Source organism: Mobula birostris, chromosome 7, assembly GCF_030028105.1.
Source record: "Mobula birostris isolate sMobBir1 chromosome 7, sMobBir1.hap1, whole genome shotgun sequence".
Classification (NCBI taxonomy): Eukaryota; Metazoa; Chordata; class Chondrichthyes; order Myliobatiformes; family Myliobatidae; genus Mobula; species Mobula birostris.
In genome coordinates this window covers 64,801,986-64,823,398 of record NC_092376.1, presented here as the reverse complement: position 1 = coordinate 64,823,398, position 21,413 = coordinate 64,801,986, and the positions used below count along the sequence as shown (strand labels likewise).

At 38.9% G+C, this 21,413-nt stretch overlaps 1 protein-coding gene across 6 annotated transcripts in view; it reads left to right on the top strand.

The window, feature by feature from the left end:
* dlg2 (discs, large homolog 2 (Drosophila)) overlaps positions 1-21,413 on the top strand; it is an 823,880-nt gene that overhangs the window by 758,767 nt on the left and 43,700 nt on the right. The window lies entirely within an intron of this gene.

Here is a 21,413-nt window from a genome sequence, read left to right as displayed (position 1 = left end):
GCTCCACTCAAGGCTGTCATCCAGGTGCACCTCCAGGTAGTTATAGGTCCTCACCATCAATAGTAACAGGGAGCAGTGCAGGCGTAGTCTTCCTAAAGTACATCACCATCTCCTTTGTGCTACTGATGTTGAGCTACAGATGATTCAGTTTGCACTATTTGACAAAGTCTTCTACCAGGACCCTGTATTCATCCTCCCATCCTCCCTTTATACACCCAACTATTGCTCAATCATCAGAGAATCTCTGCAGATGGCATGACTCAGTGTTGTATCTAAAGTCCAAGGTATACAGGGTAAACAGGAAGGGAGCCAATACAGGATAGGTACATGAAGGGACAAAGTTTAGAAGGATATGGGCCAAGCACAGAAAATTTAGAGTAGATGGGTGATCACCATCGTCAGTATGAGCTCATTGAGGCAAAGGGCCATACAAATCTATGGTTCTCTCCTAGATAAAAGCCAATTCACTGATAACCTCTATTCTTCTGCAGTTCATGATTTAGGTTGGGCTGCCCTTTAATGTATTTGACTGTTTACAATTCCACGGCAGGATGTAATAAAATCTTAGCATTGTACATCATGCATAGGTTAAAGGATAGTCAATCAACTACAAAATTACATAGAAAACTATGGCTCAATTTTGAGAGATGCGTAAAAGATGTAGTTAATCAAGACCAAATCGTTCTCATGGCTTTTGTTTGTTCCTGCCTGTTTAATAGGTCCCACTGCTTTGTATTTTCCATGAAAATCATGCTCGTGACAAGATAATGCTTTAAAGTAGGTGTATATTTTGTACAAAGGTAGGCATATCATGTTGGGATAAAAGTAAGTAACTAAACATCCAATTCTAAACCTTGTGTAGTCTGGAAGTAAGTGTGACCAAATTAATTGAACTGAAAAGATAATGTGTGAGTAATTTCTTTGACATCAAGGTAGCAACTGATTGATTGCAGCATTGAAGCACCTCAGTATAATCCACCGCATTACTAACTAACAATTCTTGCTTGGTGGAGAAACTTTTGGAGTGAATCACTTACCACAGGACTTCCAGGCTCTGGCATATTGTGGAAAGCAAGATTTTTTTTTTATTTTATTTTTATTGAAGGAATGACACAATACAGAATATATAATGGATTACATTTTCCTCCATTTTGCTTTAGTATCGTACCCCCAAAACAAACCTCCCCCCCCCACCCGCCCTCCCCGAACGTATCATGGCAGCTAATATATTTACAACACAACAATTCACAAATACAAGTACGGACATTTCACAACCGTACCCCCACACTACTTCAATACGACGGCTCACACACATCTGCAACATGTCAGATGATCCAAAATACACTCATATTTACAATTCATCAACCACCCTGTGAGGTAAAGTATAAGTGTGTTAAATGGGAGGCAACTTCCTAAGTACAATCAAATGCCCTCAACTAGTAGGTAATTCCTTAAGACTCCCAAAATATGATAAGAAAGGTCCCCATTTCGAATAGAACTTTTTCACAGACCCCCTCAAAGTGAATTTAATCTTTTCTAATTTCAGAAAAAACATTACATCTTCTAACCAAGCAGCAGCAGTTGGGGGAGTGGCAGATTTCCAAACCAGCAAAATTCTCCTACGGGCCAATAGTGATGTAAATGCAATGATATCCGACTGGCTTGCATTTAAACCCAAATCATCATCTGCCACACCAAATACAGCTATAAGCGGGCAAGGTCTCAGTGTCACCCCCAAAACCTCACTGATAATTTTAAAAACCAGTGCCCAATAGTCATCAAGCAGAGGGCATGACCAAAATGCATGTACTAAACCAGCCGGAGAGAAGGAACACCTGTCACAGCCAGCGTCTGTCCCAGGGTATATGTCTGCCAGTCTGGCTTTACTTAAATGTACCCAGTCTAGCACATGATGATGAGAAATGAACCCCATTCAATACTTTTGCCCAATATTCTTCCGCAAGGTCCATACCGAGGTCGTCCTCCCACCTACTCTTAGTTTTGTTTAGATCTTGAACTCCCAAAGACATCAGCTGAGAGTATAGTTCAGAAATCAGCCCCTTATTGTTAAAGCTAAGAGTGAATTTTACCCATAACATAGCAGGTGGTAGAACAGGAAAAGAGGGAAATTTTTCCTTGACAAAGTGGGGAATCTGCAGGTATTTAAAAAAATGATTATGCAGAAGGCCATACTTGCCACGCAGGTTATCAAAACCATCAGATATGTTATCAGTATACAAATCCTTAATGCACATAAGACCGTTCAAACCCCATTGTCTAAAAGCTGAATCGAATGTGGAGGGAGGAAATAAATGGTTTTTATGAATGGGGCCCAAAACTGAAGCTGATATGAACTTATAGTGGCAGCGAAATTGATTAAAAATTTTGAGGGTGGAGAGCACGACCGGGTTAGATGTGAATTGAGAGGATTTCAATGGTACACCAAAGCTGGGAGAGACGAGGAGTGGCAAGACCGTGACTCAAGCAGGCACCAGATTATATCTGGCCGGTGAGGCCAAAATAATACTTTTTGAATGTTCGATGCCCAGTAATAATGAATAAAGCTGGGAAGACCCATTCCACCTACGTCACGACCTCTTTGAAGAGTGTGCTTATTAACCCTTGGGACTTTATTTTCCCAAATAAAGGAGGTTGTAGCTTGATCGACCGATTTTAAAAAATAACTTAGATAAGAAAACTGGCAAACACTGAAACAAATAGAGAAATCTAGGAAATATTGTCATTTTCACTGACTGAATTCTCCCAGCTATAGTAAGGGGTAAACTGCGCCATCTCTCGAAATCAGCCTTCATTTGGCTAACCTGAGGCCTGTAGTTAGCTTCAAACAGAGATGTAAAAGAGCGAGTAATATGTATTCCTAGGTATACAAAACCATCTTGAGATAAAGGAAAGGGCAAGGATTCCTGTCGGATCTGTAGGGCCATGTTATTAATGGGAAAGCATTTGCTTTTTTGAAAGTTCAGTTTATAACCAGAGAAGGCTCCAAATTGACCTAATAATGACACAATAGCAGGACTACTACCTACAGGGTGGCTAACATAAAGTAAGAGGTCATCAGCATATAGGGAAACACAGTGTTCCATGTCCCCTTTTCTAACACCTTGAAATAATGTAGTTGACTTAAGTGCAATAGAAAGAGGCTCAATTGCAATTGCAAAAAGAAGAGGGGACAGTGGGCAGCCTTGGCGAGTGCCACATGTTAATGGGAAATAGTCAGATCGAAAATAATTTGTCTGTATACACGCTAAAGGCGAGTGGTATAATAGCTTAACCCAAGCTATAAATATTCTGCCAAATCCAAATTTCTCCAAAACACTAAACAAGTATACCCACTCCACTCTATCAAGTGCCTTCTCCGCGTCCAAGGCGATAACAACCTCCGGACTTGGAGAATCACTGGGTGAATAAACCACATCAGCCAGTCGACGGATATTAAAAAAAGAATAGCGATCTTTAATAAAACCTGTTTGATCATCTGAAATTATTTTGGGAAGGGGACGTTCTAAATGACCTGCAAGCATTTTAGCCAAAATTTTCACATCTACATTCAAAAGTGAGATGGGGCGATATGATCCACATTGAGTTGGGTCCTTGTCCTTTTTAAGAAGTAGTGAAATAGCTGCCTGTGAAAGAGAAAGGGGTAAGGAGCCATTCTCCAAAGATTCCTGAAACACTTCTAGAAGGACCGGTGTGAGCTTATCCTTAAATTTCTTATAAAATTCTATTGGATAACCATCAGGACCTGGGGACTTACCACTCTGCATAGCCATAATGGCATTATTAATCTCTTCCTGCCCAAGAGCCCGATCTAGGTTCTCCACCTCCTCTGGTTCAAGAGTTGGTATTTCCAAATTATCTAAAAAATGTTCCATATTTGTTTTATCTGAGGGGAACTCTGAGGCATACAAAGAGGAATAAAAAGTTGCAAAGATGTTATTAATCTCTTTTGGATTGCTTGTCAAGTTCTGATGCCTGTCTCTTACCTGGGGAATAAGTCGTGATGCAGCTTGACGTTTCAACTGATGAGCCATAAGCCGGCTCGCCTTGTCACCATATTCATAATAGAGGCCACGTGTCTTAAGAATTAATTGTTCTGATAAGTTTGTAGATAGAAGATTAAACTTAGCTTGCAAATCAACCCGGCTTTTATATAATTCCGCAGTGGGTGCCTCAGAGTATTTTCTATCCAGGTCCCAAATTGATTTCAATAACACTTGCATTTCCTTCCTACGCTCTTTATTGGCATGTGAAGTATAAGATATTATTTGACCCCTCAAGTAAGCTTTTAAAGTTTCCGAAAGTAAAGAGTACGATATCAACTCAGTTTTGTTAGTCTCGAAGAATGTGTCAATGTTAGCCGATATATAACTACAAAATCTCTCATTAGAAAGCAAAAGGGGGTTAAGTCTCCACAGAGGCCGTTCTCTAACGTTTAAAGGAAAACATAGGTCCAGTTTCACGGGCGAGTGATCAGATATAACTATAGCAGTGTATTCAATTTGTCTAATCATTGGTATCAAGGAATTATCTATAAAGAAATAGTCTAGCCTGGAATAGGAGTGGTGAACATGAGAGAAGAAAGAGAATTGCCTAACTGATGGATTCAAAAATCTCCAAGGATCCATATAACCATTTTGTTGCATAAACATCGAGAAGGCCTTTGCCATACCAGAAAATGTTCCCCTAGGGCAAGACCTATCAAGCAGTGGATCAATAGCACAGTTCAAATCTCCAGAAAAGGTTAGCTTATGTGTATTCAGGTTAGGTATTAATGACAAAACCTTATTTGCAAATTGGACATTGTCCCAATTAGGAGCATAAAGATTTACCAAAATAACAGGTATCTGAAAGAGAGAGCCAGAGACTATAATAAAGCGACCATTAGGGTCACTGATTACATCAGATGGTGTGAACTACATTCTTTTGGTGATTAATATTGCCACCCCCCTGGACCTAATATTAAATCTGGAATGAAAAACCTGACTAATCCATGCTTTACGAAGTCTATTATGGTCCTCCACTGTTAAATGTGTCTCTTGTAGAAATAGTATATCTGCTTTTAATTGTTTCAGATGAGAGAAAATTTTAGCTCTTTTAACCAGACCATTGAGCCCCTTTACATTCCAAGAAATAAACCTCACAGGGTGGCCTCCATCAGCAGCACTCACGTTAACCATATCAAAAGGCGCACAGGGCCTACAATCCAAAACAGTGCAAGGGTATAAGTTGCACACAATAACGCACAATGGAAAGAAAGTCTGATCAATCCGTAACACACAGATGAATAAACTGCCATGGTAATCCCCCAAAACACTCCCCCCACCCCTTTACACAAACAAAAAAACCCAATTAACCCCCGAAACCTAGATCTACCTCCCCAATTGAGGATGATCGCAGGCAGTACCCAACCAAAAACTTCCAAGGCGTTCCCCATACAACCCAAATTTCAATCTAATCTAGGGTGGCTCCCCTCCTTAACATTTACCCTATCACTTATACTACCTTTAATATAACATATAGGCTAAAGATGACACAGGTCAAGCTAAGCATTAAAAACAAAAAAAAACACTGGGCAACTTAAACACCCGAGATATAAATCCCAAATATTTACATTTTGCTGGTTGAAAGTTTTTGTTAATCAGTTTCGGCAGCATAGCAGTTCGACCCGATCGCGTTCCACAAATTAAACTGGAAAAAATGAACAAAGAAGTGGATTGTGAAAATTAACAGTTTGCCTCAGCATGAGGCCCCTTCCATGCTGCATGAATAAGCTTAAAAAAAAGTCATTGCTCTTCTCGTTCTTCTTCTCCCCAGCGTGAATGGTAAAACTCTTCGGCCGCCTCTGGTGTATCGAAATAATGCTTTTTACCTTCATGTATGACCTGGAGCTGGGCAGGATACAAGAGGCCAAACCTGACCCCTTTCCCATAGAGCAGGGATTTCACCTCCTTGAAAGCTGCTCGTTTTCTCCCCAGCTCCGCACTAAAATCTTCACAAAAAAAACACGCGGTGTTCGCGGAAGTACAGCTCCTGCTTCCGTCTGTTGATGATGTGTTGCTTATCTTGAAAGGAGTGAAAGCAAACCAGGAAAGTTCTTGGTCTCGTTTGCTTGGCTCCAGAGACACCGGATGGTTTATGTCCGACTCGGTGAGCACGCGAAAGTACGAGAGGACTTGGGAAAAAATTTGTCCCCAGCACTTCGTCAAAAAACTTGGTCATAAATTTAACAGGGTCCGAACCTTCCAAATTTTCAGGAATGCCGACCACTCTCAAATTGGATCTCCGCGACCGATTTTCGAGGTCATCAAGCTTTCCCTTCAGAAATGCGTTTTCGCTCTGCAACGCTGCAATGGCGGTTTCGGCGCTCACCAGTCGGTCACTAATCATTCAAGCTGTCTTCAACCCCACGAATGCGTTCGTCGTGCGACTCGTAAGAAGACATAATTTGTTCCATGGTAGCAGTCACTGGTGATAAAGCATCTTCAAGTTCTCTTTTTAAGGCAGAATGAACTGCTTGCGTCATGTCAGTAATAAGTACTAAACGAAGCCTCTCCAAGTCATCGGGTAGGGCAGGTCCGGGCCCAGGTCCAGCAGCATGCAACGGCGCCATTACTGTAACATCCGCCCTCTTGCTCGCGGCTTCGCTATCTTTTTCCCCAGTTTTACTTCGAAGGTACATTCTACTTGCCATTTCAATGTCCAGCTATGTCCCGCGTTGTTCACAATGGTAAATATTCAGTTATCTCGAGCATACGGCAAAGATAAACAGGTAGATTTTCAATAAAAATCGGGAGCCACACTCACATGCACCGACTCACTCCATAATTGACCCCGGAAGTCCCCAAAATATTTATAGAACATAGAAATCTACAGCACTTTACCGGCCCTTTGGCCCACAATGTTGTGCCGACCATGTAACCTACTCCAGAAACTGCCTAGAATTACCCTGCCACATAGCCACCTATTTTCTTAAGCTCCATGTACCTATCTAAGGCTCGTCTAAATGAGTTTATTGTGTCCGCCTCCAACACCATTTCTGGCAGTGCATTCCACGCACCCACCACTCTCTGTGTGAAACACCTACCCCTGACATCCCCTCTGTACCTACTTTCAAGCACCTTAAAACTATGCCCCCTCGTGTTAGCCATTTCAGCCTGAAAAAAAAGCCTCTAGCTATTTACATAAACAATATCTCTCATCATCTTATGCACCTCTATCAAGTCACCTCTCACCCTCCATTGTTCCAAGGAGAAAAGGTTAAGTTCACTCAAGCTATTTTCATAAGGCATTCTCTCCAATCCAAGCAACATCCTTGTAAATCTCCTCTGCACTCTTTCTATAGTGAGGTGACCAGAACTGAACACAGTACTCCAAGGTCTTATGTAACTGTAACATTACCTCATGGCTTTTGAACTCTATATCCTATAGTTGATGAATGCCAACACACCATACACCTTCTTAACAACACTGTCAACCTGTGCAGCAGCTTTAAATGTCCTATCCACACAGCCAAGAGTCTTACCATTAATATTATATTCTGCCTTCAAATTTGACCTTCCAAAATGAACCATTTCTCATTTATCTGGGTTAAATTTCATCTGCCACTTCTCAGCCCAGTTCTGCATTCTATCGATATCCCACTGTAACCTCTGACAGCCCTCCACACTATCCACAACACCCCCAACCTTTGTGTCATCAGCAAATTTACTAACCCATCCCTGCATTTCCTCATCCAGGTCATTTATAAAAATCACGAAGAGTAGGGGTCCCAGAACAGATCCCTGAGGCACACCCTTCATCAGTCTGCAGATAGAATATAGAAGAATACGATTAGTGGGGTTTATTGAGAACAAAAGTGTTATGTTTTGTAACTTCAAAAGATTAAATTATTTCAAAGAAACATGGGGAGTCTAAGAAATTCAGGTGTAACTTTGTCTTTACTTTAAACGAGGCACGTACATATCACGTGGTAGCATGATGATGCTTGCAATTCATGCATTTATACCTGTAAACCATAATTAATTATTTAAGTGAACAAGAATGCTTTTTCAACCAATATATATATACAAGATTACTCATATTATTGAAATATAAAATACACAACAAAAAGTGGGATAAAGTGCAGACTCAGAAATTCTATCTGGAAAAGATTATGATAAAAAAACAGCCTGAAGTGCAATGGTGAAGCAAGCACATATGTAGTCAGAATTAGTTGTGGTGCTAGTGACAAAAGAGCATTTCCTTACTCTTTGGGATGCTCAGGCATATGACTTCTCTAAGGAACTCAGGAACTTAAATTTCAAAAAGGATGTGTTATGACAATCATACATTTAGCAGCATACTTCTGATGTTGGGAATCTAAGATTAAGTATAATAAATTCAAGATTGTTTAATGTCATTTCCAGTACACAAGTATAAGGAAGAACAAAATAATTGTTACCCTGGATCTGATGCAGCCCAAAGAAAACACAATAAGATAAAGGACACAATAATTTAAATAACACTATATATACAGTGCTTGGGGAAAGAAACTGATTTTAAGTCTGGTGGTCCTGGCTTTGATGCTATGTAACCTTCTCCCTGATGGGAGTGGAACAAGTAGTCCATGAGCAGGGTGGGTGGGATCCTTCATGATATTGCTAGCCTTTTTCTGACACCTTTCTGTATATATGTCCTTGATGGTGGGTCAGCTAGTGCCAGTGATGCTTTGGGCAGTTTTTGACTACCTGTTGCAAAGCCTTCCTACCACCACAGTGCAGTTTCTTTACCAAGCAGTGATGCAGCATGATAGCATACTCTCTCCTGTTCATCTGAGTATTGATGAGCAAAGTCCAGCTTTCTTCAACCTCCTCAGAAAGTAGAGGCATTGGTGAGCTTTCTTGATTGTGTAGATGTGATCTGGGACCTTGAAAGGTTGTGTGAAGTGTGCACTCCCAGGAGTTTGAAACAGCTTGCAGTTTCCACTGCTGTATCTTCGCTTTACAGCAGTGAATTTTTGGGGCTGGACCAGGTCCAGAGTAACAATTATTTTGTTCTTCTTTAAACTCGCATACTGGAAATGATGTTAAACAATCTTGAATTTACTACATTATGTGTGTTAGTCCTTGATTCCTAGATGTAAAGAAGGTGTGAGTAGTGCAAGTTTTCCTGAGGTCGATAACCATCTCCTTTATCTTGTTGACATTGATGAAGGGGTTATTTCCTGACACCAATCCTCGAATTCCTCCACCTCCTGATAAATTAAGGCCTGAAAACAGTGGTTAGGGACTATAATACTTTGCAAAATTTTAGGCAGAGGTCATAAAATTCTGTAAAATGAAGATGCTTTCAAAACTAATGAAATGAAAAGTTTCTAAATGTCAAAAAAAATTACTATAAGAGCAGTAAACAGTAAAAAAAAACTTATCAAATCAATATTTGGTGTGATTACCCTTTGCTTTTAATACAGCATCAATTTTTTTAGGTACATTGTTGTGTAGATTTAAAAGAAAACCAGCTAGTAGGTTGCTCCAAGCATCTTGGAGAACTTGCCACAGTTCCTCTGCAGACTTTGGGTGTCTTGCTTGCTTCCTTCTCTCCAGGTAATTCCAGACAGCCTCAATAATGTTGAGATCAGGGTTCTGTGGAGGCCATACTATGTGAAACCATACAAAAAATCGAGGGTGCCTCGAGACTTTTGCACAGTACTGTATATCTGCAAGCAGAGTGGTAGAAACTTGAAATTTACTTGCTATTCGTTTTGATCTAAGAGTATAAGATCATTTTCAAGCTGAACAAAAGACTTTTTAAGCAGAAGTGTTGACATAAGATGAAAAGGCCTATTGAGTGATAGAATCAGGCCACATCATTGAATAGCTCGAAGAACGTAGTCTAATTACATTACTTTGTTTCTATGTTCTTTAAAAATAGTGTTCAAACAGTATTCGAGAGCTAATGGGTTCATGTGACAGAATCCATCGGCGATAAACTTCTATGAGGCCTACTTGTAGCTTGTGGAAACTCCATATAGGTTTTGCTATACCAGATATCCTAAGAACTTAGGTGGGGTCAAGCTGGAGGGTTACCACATATGCTGTCATATAGAAAGAACTGAGAGCCAGAGTATCGTTGATTATAGTCATTATGGTTCTGCTGTTCCACAAAGTAATTTCCAAAATAAAACAGTGTTCCATAGCTGAACCACCAGTCAAATGCTTATGAATGGTAATTTTTTTCAATATGACCACATATCTATCATTCTCCCAACTTGTCCTGACCTCTGTCAATTGCTACATATTTGTCACAAACCACACTAAACTGCACTGCCCATATTACAGCAAAGTGCAACAATTGCACCTCAGGACTCTGCAAGTCTGCAGTTTGGCCCACTGCAAATTAAGTGAGAGCAATCTCAATCTCAGCCTTCATAGAATTATATTGGTTCTAATTCATGAAGATTATAATGTTGCAATGGAGCTTATATTGGAATGCAAAGTACATTTTTCGAGATCTTCAGGAATTTATCTCATTCCTTATAAAACTATGTACTGTGAATTTATTAAGGGGGCTGGTATTATCAGTGAATTTGTTGGAGCATGTGGAATTTATGATCTAATATGATCATCAATACCATTGGCATAGGTTTAAAGACACTGTTCAATAACTGGTTCCCAGTGAATTCTATATTTCACAAAGATTGTTGCATCTCTGCTCCAGGCAATTATATGGGTATGTGTTGTTTTCTATCCATGTAATTATAAGAATACTGACTAATGAGATACAGATCTGGTGAGTGCAGAGTGTATTTGTGCAAACTGACCTGTGTTGCATTCCCTTTTTGGTTTTACTGTTCTTCATATAATGAACCGATTTAAATCATTTATATACCAAAAAATACACTGCTTTATGACTACAAGAAAGCAGTCTGAATGGAGTTTTTCTGAAGTAATAACTATCCAAGCAGAAATGACTTACACAAAATAAAAGCTAACTTTTGTCAAAAAAAATAAAATTACAGTATATGATCATGCACTGAAACATGTCGAGATAAAATTGTATGTTTACTAATTCATCATCAATATAATATGATTAATTTTGCATGATTCCTTGATTTGTCCAAGCTATAGTGTGGAAATTTTAGGTTTTGACAAACAGAAAACACAAAGTAAGCATTTATACAGATGCACCCATGGTATCATTAATTTGTATTCTAAAACACCAGAAACAGAGCATTTATATATTTTATAAAGACTAAGAACAGGCACATTGTAATCAACATGTAAATACATATTACTATTTTGATGAACATATTCCAACCTACAAAGGAAGAGTATAAAGCTGTTAAATTGAGTGTGAGGCAGCATAACTTGACAATACCTCCAGTTCTTTTTAAGTTCACAGTACACTGGTATCTATTTTTACAACAGAGTTACAAAATAAGTCAAACCATTGACCAATTATTTTGTGTCAATGTGAAGTTATAAATGAAAGGGGATGTTTGTAGTCTGTTTGAGTTCAGATATCAAGCACTCCTACAATGAAGAAGTGGTATAAGTCAAATCAACCGATTGGATTGCAGTCATTGTCAAATAAAATTAATGCTTTGGAAATTTATATTCAACCATAGCTTCAACTGCAGTATGAGAAAAATGCAAAAGTAAATACTGAAAATTTATATCAGATGGAGTTATTGAAAATTGTAATTGCATCAGAGAAGACCAACACAGTTAACCTGTAAAGGAGGTGGGTAACATATTACAGTTTCTGATTTCCACTTTCAACAGCAAAGATTGTCTCAGCATTGATAATAATGCTTGATAGTTTTGCTATCATTACAACTTTAAATTCCAAGTGAGTAAGAGGGAAGAATTTGATTGGAAATAATGTCAGATATGTGACATAAATTTCTCTGAGAATAAGAGCATTAGAGCATAAAAGATAGCAATTAGACCAAAAAAGTAAGTCTTTATTGACCTTAAATATATTTAATGCTTAACATCCACAAATCTGGAAAGAAAATTTCAAAGATTCATAACCTAAGGAAAGAAATCTTCCTCACCTCCTTCCAAAGGGGAACTCTTTATTTCTGAAAATAAGCCCCCAGTTCTAAATTTCCCCAAAGTAGACCACATTACAATCTCTAATATCAACAATAGTTCAACATCAGTCAGTTTAAAGAGCCAAGATGATGTACAATTATCTTTCACTCTCCCTTTTACAGGCCTGCCTACAAAAATACATCAACGAGTATTTCCTGGATCCAATAATTTAAATGGATTTCTCCAAAACCTGTGTTTTCCTGATGTATCTAATTTAGAGAATACTGACATAAATATTTTTACAGTGAATACTTGAAAATTTGAAAATTGGTCTGTCCTTGACTAAATTTACTTCATAATATTTTTGTACAGAGATGGATATAAATGATTTTGTATTGTTAGTTTCCACAAAAGTGCACATTTTTCATTTTCTGTCAAAATACTTGATTGAAGATTATGTTCAAAAACTTAGGATAAACTGTATACTATATATAAAATGCACACTTTTAGAAAGTCTCATGAATTGATTAAGGAGCATACGAATGGCAGAGCAAAGTGCCAATGACCATTTGGATATTGGCTCATTATATAAAACGTCAGTACTGAAATGTTCCACCTTTTCTCTTTGGACCATCACCCTTTCTCAATGTTTCGCATTTCCCATTGGCTCATTAGTTAACTGTTCCTTTAATTAGACAGGAGGAGGTGTAGAGGTGGAAAGGCATCAGAGTTTAGATATTAAGGAGAGAGAGATTGGATCCAGAGAAGACTGGAAGTTGATGGGGGTAGGGAGTGGAAATGACTGGCAGATTGTTGGAGAGCAAGGAGGCCAGCAGTCACTTGGGTGAGGAATAGAGACAGAAGCTGTTTGGGGTGGGGGGGGGGGGGGAAGGAATAGTCACAGCTATCAAGAAATGAAGAAGAATTAAATAACAGAGTCAGGGATAGAGATCATTCGTGTTTGGGGAGGAAGGCTGCATTGATCAGTGATGTGCAATGTGGAGATGATCCAAAGCTGTAGGTAACTACTTGTAAGTTCTTGATCCAGTGCATTTTAGCCTAGGAAAGCCCAAAGGTGGTGTCCCCAGGACACCGAGACATATGTTATTTAATTGCTTGTATCCTGCAGAAGTGCAAAGATAACTGACAACAGGAAAGACCCAATCAAATTTCCTGTGCGATGCAAGATGAAAAAGACAACTGACTTTAAATCTTGCATTTTTTTTTTGTTTTAAAATGCTCTTTCACTTACTCCTTTAATTCCAAACTACTTTGTGATATTAGAGTTTTGTACTTGCAGTTGAAACCTTGAGACACGGAGAATCATAAGACTGCTGAAGGTCACAGGTGAGGGTAGAAGAATATGAACCATTGGACTTCATAAGAGTACTGCTACTCTAGTTCCTTATAGATTATACAGTTAAATCAGAGTGTTAAATCATTCCTTAAGTGCACTCCGAACTTCTCAGCAATTTTAAATGGTGAGCTGTATATTTGAGGCATTAAAATATGAGGTATGAGGCTTCCATTGATCAGAGTTGACCATGGGTATTGCATCCTACAATGGTGCTAGAAAGTGTGTGAACCCTGTAGAATTTCCTCTATTTCTGCATAAATATGACCTAAAATATGATCAGATCTTCAACCGATGTGCAGGACGGATCAACAGTTACTGGAAGCAGTTGGTTGAAGTTATCTCTGGGAGTCACACCAGTTACTGAAAACAAAGGTTTACATACTATTTCCAACAAATACATGTAATATTGGATCATTTTACTGTATTGTCGCCAAACAATTGATACTAGAGCTTATAATCATCACAGCGATATTTGATTCTGCACTTCGCGCTCCCTGGATTACAAATCGATAGTAAATATTAAAAATTTAAATTATAAATCATAAATAGAAAAACAGAAAGGGAAAGTAAGGTAGTGCAAAAAAAAATGAGAGGCAGGTCCGGATATTTGGAGGGTACGGCCCAGATCCGGGTCAGGATCCATTCAGCAGTCTTATCACAGTTGGAAAGAAGCTGTTCCCAAACCTGGTTGTACAAGTCTTCAAGCTCCTGAGCCTTCTCCCGGAGGGAAGAAGGATGAAAATTGTGTTGGCTGGGTGGGTCGTGTCCTTGTTTATCCTAGCAGCACTGCTCTGACAGTGTGCGGTGTAAAGTGAGTTCAAGGATGGAAGATTGGTTTGTGTGATGTGCTGGGCTGTGTTCACGATCTTCTGCAGCTTCTTCCGGTCTTGGACAGGATAACTTCCATACCAGGTTGTGATGCACCCTAGAAGAATGCTTTCTATGGTGCATCTATAAAAATTACTGAGAGTTTTAGGGGACAGGCCAAATTTCTTTAGCTTTCTCAGGAAGTAAAGGTGCTGGTGGGCCTTCTTGGCAGTGGACTCTGCTTAGTTGGACCAAGTCAGGTCATTTGTGATATTTTTTTTAATAAATAAATGAACAAGTATAATGTTTTTCTGTTGTTTATTTAATTGGGTTCTCTTTATCTAGTTTTAAGTCTATGTGATGATCTGATCACATCTTAAGTCATATTTATGCAGAAATAGAGAAAATTCTATAGGGTTCACGTACTTTCCAGCACCACTGTAGCTATCTAGATATGCAAGCCTGGGCAGTACGATAGGGGGAGCAAGCTGTTGCCCACGTAGCAAGCTCCCCCTCTCCACACATATGCTGAACCCAAAGGAACGGCAGAGACCGATACAGTTTAGTACCAGCAGTGTCGCAGGAGTTGCAGTCAGCACTGAACTCAATGTAGGACTGCCTTTGGGACCCCAGCTCCGGATTTTTTCCTCAGGGCTTACTCCCAAAGACTTCCCTATGAGTGGGTATAATTACAAGGCAGTGGATGTTTGAGATCAGAGTTTTCCTTCTCCTAGGTGAGCTGCCAACCACGGCTGACAAGCCCCATCTGCCCAAAGCGACTGGTTTTAAGGCGCCGGTAACTCACCTTTGCCCCTTCTCTTGGCAGAAGAAACGGTTCCGCCAAGCTAAGCCACACGTGAAGGCCAGGAACTGGACTTGGTGCAGGCCATTGGAAGAATTTAATAGGTAGTGGGAGCTTGTCCCCATTGCCACTCCCGGTTATAACAACCTTAAGTATTAAAATACAATGCTCATATTATGGATGGTTTCAAACATTGAGTGATACCCATTTGGTATCTACCTAGTGAAATTGATTGATGAATACAGTAAAACTTTGATAATCTGGCATGATCTTGGACTAGTAGGTTTTCTGAACTGGCAGATATTTTCTGCATTAATTCCCACCACTCTTTTAATTAGATTTTTATGATGTCATAGAGTGTTATAATAAATTCACCATTAAATTCTCTAAGATACTGTATAGGGAAATGTAGGAACTGGAGCCTTGCTAAGTCTCAAGAAAACACAGAAACCTAGGCACCTGTTGAGTCTTGGTGAGCATGAGAACCTGGACCAATGAATCATGGAGGAGCACGGTAACCCATGAGACTTGGGGGAGTGTGGGAAACATTGCCTGGTGAGCCATGTGCCAAACATTTGGGATTTTTGAATAAGCAAGTAGCAGATTACGTACAACATAGTGCAGACAAGCAAAGGGAAAGGCCATTCAGCCCATGATATTGTGCTAACTGATTGAACATCTAACTAAATTAATCTCTTCAGCCTGCACAACGTGCATATCCCTCCATTTTCCTCACATTCATGTGCTGTTTAAGAGCATTTATTATATCTGCCTCCACCACCAGTGCACTCCAGGCAGCCACCAGCCTCTATGTTTTCAAAAAATCTGCACATTATCTTTGAATTTACCATATCTCACCTTCAATGCATGCCCTCTACTATCAGATATTTTAATTCTGGGAGAAAGTTACCAGCTTTCTACTTTACCTGTGCCTCTCATAGACCTATAAACCTCAACCAGATCTCCTTTCAGTGTTCACCACTCCAGAGAAAACAACCCAAGTTTCTCCAACTTATTCTTATAACACATGCCCTCTAATCCAGTGAGCATCCTGGTCAATCTCTTCTTCACCCTCTCTACAGCCTCCATATGCTTCCTCTAATGGGGTGACCAAAATTAAAAGTAATACTCCTAGATGCAGCCTCACCGGAGTTTTATAAAGGTGCAACGTAATTTTGTGACTTCAGAATTATTGAAGTTTTATTACGTACTTCTACCTAGATGGACCAGGCATGGAACAGTTGTCCGAAGAGCAAAGATTAAAAAAAAATTGCGCTTACAGTTTATAAGAGATCCATCAATTGCTTGCAAGTTCATTGGAGTTTGAAGTAAGCAGAGTTCTTTGCAGTGAACAGGGCTGAATGTTATAAATTTGGGGCTATAATATGTTTAAAATTGGGGTGAGAGCTTTGTTAAAGCTGATTTCATATATGCTTTTCATAGTTGGATATTATGGGATATTAGATGTTTCGCTAGTCTTTGAGGATGACCAGGAGCTAGAACACAGTCCATATACAGGGTCAACACCAGAAGAGGTACAAGAGGTAGCTGGGCTCTGGCTAGAATAACCTATCCACCAACTGTTTTCAACTGACTAAGAGTCACGGTGGCTAGATGCTGTTTTCTACTGAGTTTTTGTTTACCATCCTTATTCTAACCAGAGATCCCCCTCCCTACCCCCGAATCTCTATGCTGTTAATTATTACTTTGTTAAGAATGGAAGTGGTTGGAGATACTTATGAAAGGTAACCATGAGCAGCTCCGGACCTAGATGGTCCAGCTTCAAACTGCACTGTTTATTGTGAGTGGCAGCAACCAGTTATAGACAACTGTGAATGCTTTCAAAATGGAGTTTTCCACTGTATCTTGGTATACATAACAACAATAAACCAATGACCAACTTGTCAGAGCACCAATAGAGCATAGAATAGTACAGCACAGTACAGGTCCTTCGGCCACATTGTTGTGCCAACCCTCAAACCCTGTCTCCCATATCACCCCCCCCCCCCGCTTAAATTCCTCCATATACCTGTCTAGTAGTCTCTTAAATTTCACTAGTGTATCTGTCTCCACCACTGACTCAGGCAGTGTATTCCACGCACTAACCACTCTCTGAGTAAAGAAAAACTTCCTCTAATGTCCCCCTTGAACTTCCCATCCCTTACCTTAAAGCCATGTTCCCTTGTATTGAGCAGTGGTGCCCTGGGGAAGAGGTGTTGGCTATCCACTCTATCTATTCCTCTTAATATCTTGTATACCTCTATCATGTCTCCTCTCATCCTCCCTCTCTCCAAAGAGTAAAGCCCTAGCTCCCTGACTATTGCTATTGTTCTGAGTGGTGGATACAGCTTGGTCCATCACAGTTAAAGCCCACTCCATCATTGAGTATGTCTGCATGGAGCACTGTTGCAGGAAAGCAGCATACATCATCAAGGACCTCCACCATGCAGTCCAAGCTCTCTTCTCACTGCTGCCATCAGGAAGGAGGCAAAAGAGCCTCAGGACCCGCAGCACCAGTTTCAGAAACAGTTATTATCCCTTAACCATTAGGCTCTTGAACCAGAGGGGATAACTTCACTCACCCCATCACGGAACTGTTTCCACAACCTATGGACTCCCTTCTAAGACTCTTTGTTTCATGTTCTCAACTTAATGACTAGTTTTTTTTATTGTTTGCCTTTGCATATTTTTTCTTTTGCACATTGGTTGTTTATCTGTCCTGTTAGATGCAATATCTCATTGATTTTATTGTGTTTCTTGTATTTACTGTGAATGCCTACAAGAAGGTGAATCTTAGGGTTGTATATGGTGACATATATGTATTTTAATAATATATTGAACTTTGAGAGGGTACACCTTCCTGGACTCACTAACGCAACCAATGCACAAGGTATCTTCTGGCTGACAGTTGCCTGAAGAAAAATTGCCAGATAGTCTTGAAAACCTCATAAACTATAGCAACATTGGGATATGGAACAATGATCGAAGCAGTTTTGCTTTGGATGCAAGACTTCGGAGCTCCTATGCATTATTCGTAACCCGAATTGCTTTGGTTAGTGCTGCTTTAGAGATTGTGAGCTCTGTCATTAGTTGTTGCATAGTGGTTGGATTGCAAGTGTTGTTTAGAAGCTGGTCAGCACTTCCATTGCTGAAAGTGATGTCCTACGGGCTCTGCAGAAAGGCCTGTGCAAGACAGGAGCTGCACTCACTCAGGGTTCCAGCAGTACAGGCAATACCACCGGTGCCGGTTCATCAAGAGGGTTCAGGAGGCTTTGTGTGAACCATCTGCAAGCTGTAAGGCATTTGAGGTCAAATAAAATAAGTGGGATGAGAGGAGGAGGATGGATATGATCACTATATAGTCATTATATTAGCCATTTCTTTGCCCCAGCCAAATCTGGGACCAAGTCATTAATGCATCTTTGTGGACATTAATCTCTCTGTGTAACTTCCCAGACAATTCTGTTCATGTGGTTTTCTGGGATTCCAAGCATTCAAATCATTCCTCTGGGTGTCTCTACTCCTTATATCGAAGTTCTGCATTCAGTATCTATGAACTGTTTGCCATTTCTGTTGTGAGTACTCCCTAAGCTGCAAAATTACTTCCAGCAGCGCCTGTTCTCAGTGCCCATTTCATCTTTATAAAGTACGGGCACAGTTCCATGTTTCAGCAGGGGTGAAAGCCTCCTGACCTTACTCATGATCAGTAAGTGTTACGGAAGAAAAGATCTCAATTGGTAGTCCTGAGCAAAAATCTACTGGTGATTCCTTCAGAATGTCCTCTTCCATTGAGAGTTAGTATTGTTTAACAGATAAATTAAAACAACCTGATTCATTCTTGTAGTAGAAGTGGTCAATTATGGCCTGAAATTCACCTTCACCAAATACAGGAAAATCAATTACTGAATGAATCACGATAAATGTTTCCCAATATTAACCCACCTTCTTCCGGCTAACATATTTCTCACTTTCAATGGTGAAGGGGATTCTGTTGCAGATTAACATTTTATTATCAGGTTACTATAACTTTAAAATGTTGCAAGTTACAAATGTCTCTCTTCTACTTACAAATCACGTGCTCATTTATTTTTGTAGGTTGTCATGATGAAATGTGTATCTTTCTCAGTCCTTTGGTTGAATCTCTGATGATATATTGGTGTTTAGTGCAATATTACTTTGTGATTGATCAAAATCCCTACCTCTAACAGTATGCAGGATCTAACCTTGACCTTTCATTGTGTTAATACAGGGAAAAGCAAATACGCAATATATGTACAATGCCCGTCTTAACTTCAGATTTCTCACATACCATCTCTTAAAAATAAAGAAAGAAGGGATAGTTACTCTCTATAGAGTCAAAATATCTTTGAAAGTTATTAGTAATTAATTTCAAGGTAACTGCACTGGCCACCATTCATTTTGAGCAAAACTGACTTGCTGCAGTTTTTGTTCATAGATCTGAAAATTTAGTTCATGGTTAGTTTGAGCTTGTTTTTCGTACATGTACACCATATCATTTAAAATAGTCACATTTGTGAGGACCCTTAGTGGTTTGTTTTTCATCCAATAGTTGAGCAGAAATGTTCTAAGTTTCACCTTTGTATTTAATGAATTGGTTGATCAGCTAGCACTCACATATAAAGGGTGACTAAATAGGGTGAAATACCGATACAATTAAATTATTTTATAACAAAGAGCCAAAGAAGAGTGGAAAAATAGTCTTTGCACAAAGCAGAAAGAAACAAAAACTGAAAAAGTGATAATTACTTAATTGTATTTACCAGAATGTTTACTTCCATTGAGAGTTAGCATTATTTAAAAGACAATTTAAAACACTCTCATTCATTTTTATTGGCAGAATGGTCATTTATGGCCTAAAATTCATCTTCTCTAAGTGCACAAGATAGTCATGTTGCTCATTGTGCATTTTGTATGAATTCTGGTTTCAGAAGAGAAATACTATATGTACTGCAGACACATAGTGACCATTTAGTGCTACCAGTTAAGCATGAATTTCTGGCTGTTATTCTGTGGTACGTGTGGAAATTGGTCTCACTATTTTGAACTTCTGATATGAAATAGATTTTCATTTTAAATGCATATTAGCCATCATACTGGAGCCAAATTACACAGATCTTGGAGAAAACACTTATCTGTTACGTTTCATGTTTTTGATGTGATATTTACTATTAAAATTACATTTCTCATGTATGCTTGCATGAATCCAAAAACTGTTAACAAAACAATGTTTTATTATTTCAGCCGCTTTAACCTCCCTGTCTTGACGCTTCCCCAACAAAGCATGTTTTGTGAATTGTTCATTGCAATATTTCAAGTACCATAATTTAACTTTTTTTTTACATATCTTCATAATGGGCACGATTTAATTATGTGGCTGTATTATTGTTGAGGAATAACCACAAATTATGTGCCTCAAAAATGCATCTACAGTCTTAGTTTCTTCTCCAATCAAAATTTGTAGTCGCTTTGATTGGTTGAATAGAATATGACTTTTATTTAACTATTTTGAGCCAATCTAGATAGTTAGTTATTCATTATTTTTTGCAACAGAACTGATGTAATCCAGAACCATTATTCAAAATTTGCTTTTCATATTTAGTAAAAACTTCCTTGTATTTCCTTTTCTCCCCAATCATTTCTTACCTCCTACTTAAAGATGAGCACTTGAAAATCTGTGCTATCCTAAAAGTAAAATTTTAAGATTGATGAAACAAGGACATCAATGTGGAAGAATACCCAGTGAACTCATCACCAGTACAGTACTTTGCCAGTATCATTTGGCCAAATATAGTATCTTTATTTGTTTATATACAGAAAAATTTGGTTCAGTTGCCAGTACAATATCATCAGGGAATCTCCTGACATTACTCTGAAAAGTGTGAAAATATTAAATCGAGCCCAATGTCTGTTGCTTGTAATGTTCCTTTTTTTAAATTATGTTTTGTTTCTGAACAAATGCTGAATTATGTTCAGATGTAAAAGTGAAGTAAAATAGCAGTGACTATAATGCTTATTAAGTTAATACTCATAAGTAGAAGGATTTCCCTAATCTCTTCTGTGTTTATGAATTGTTATCTGCCTAATGTTAGCATGTATTTGTGCAGAATATTCCCTGTAATCAATATCTGAGCCATCTTTGCTTGAATGGTCATATTATATACCAGCAAATTGTTTTATTTTCTGATAAGCTATCAATTAAATTAACATGACAACTTTAACAAACCCAATGATTTCTAGTATTTAGTGGGAATCAAGTTACTTAGTGCAAGTTTAAGAAGATTAATTTACAGAATAGCAAGCACACTTGCTAAAGCATATTTAAAATTCAAGCACCAATTCAATAAAGCTGTTAAGTTCCAAATGAGCCCAATGCTCTTCTCATGTTGTA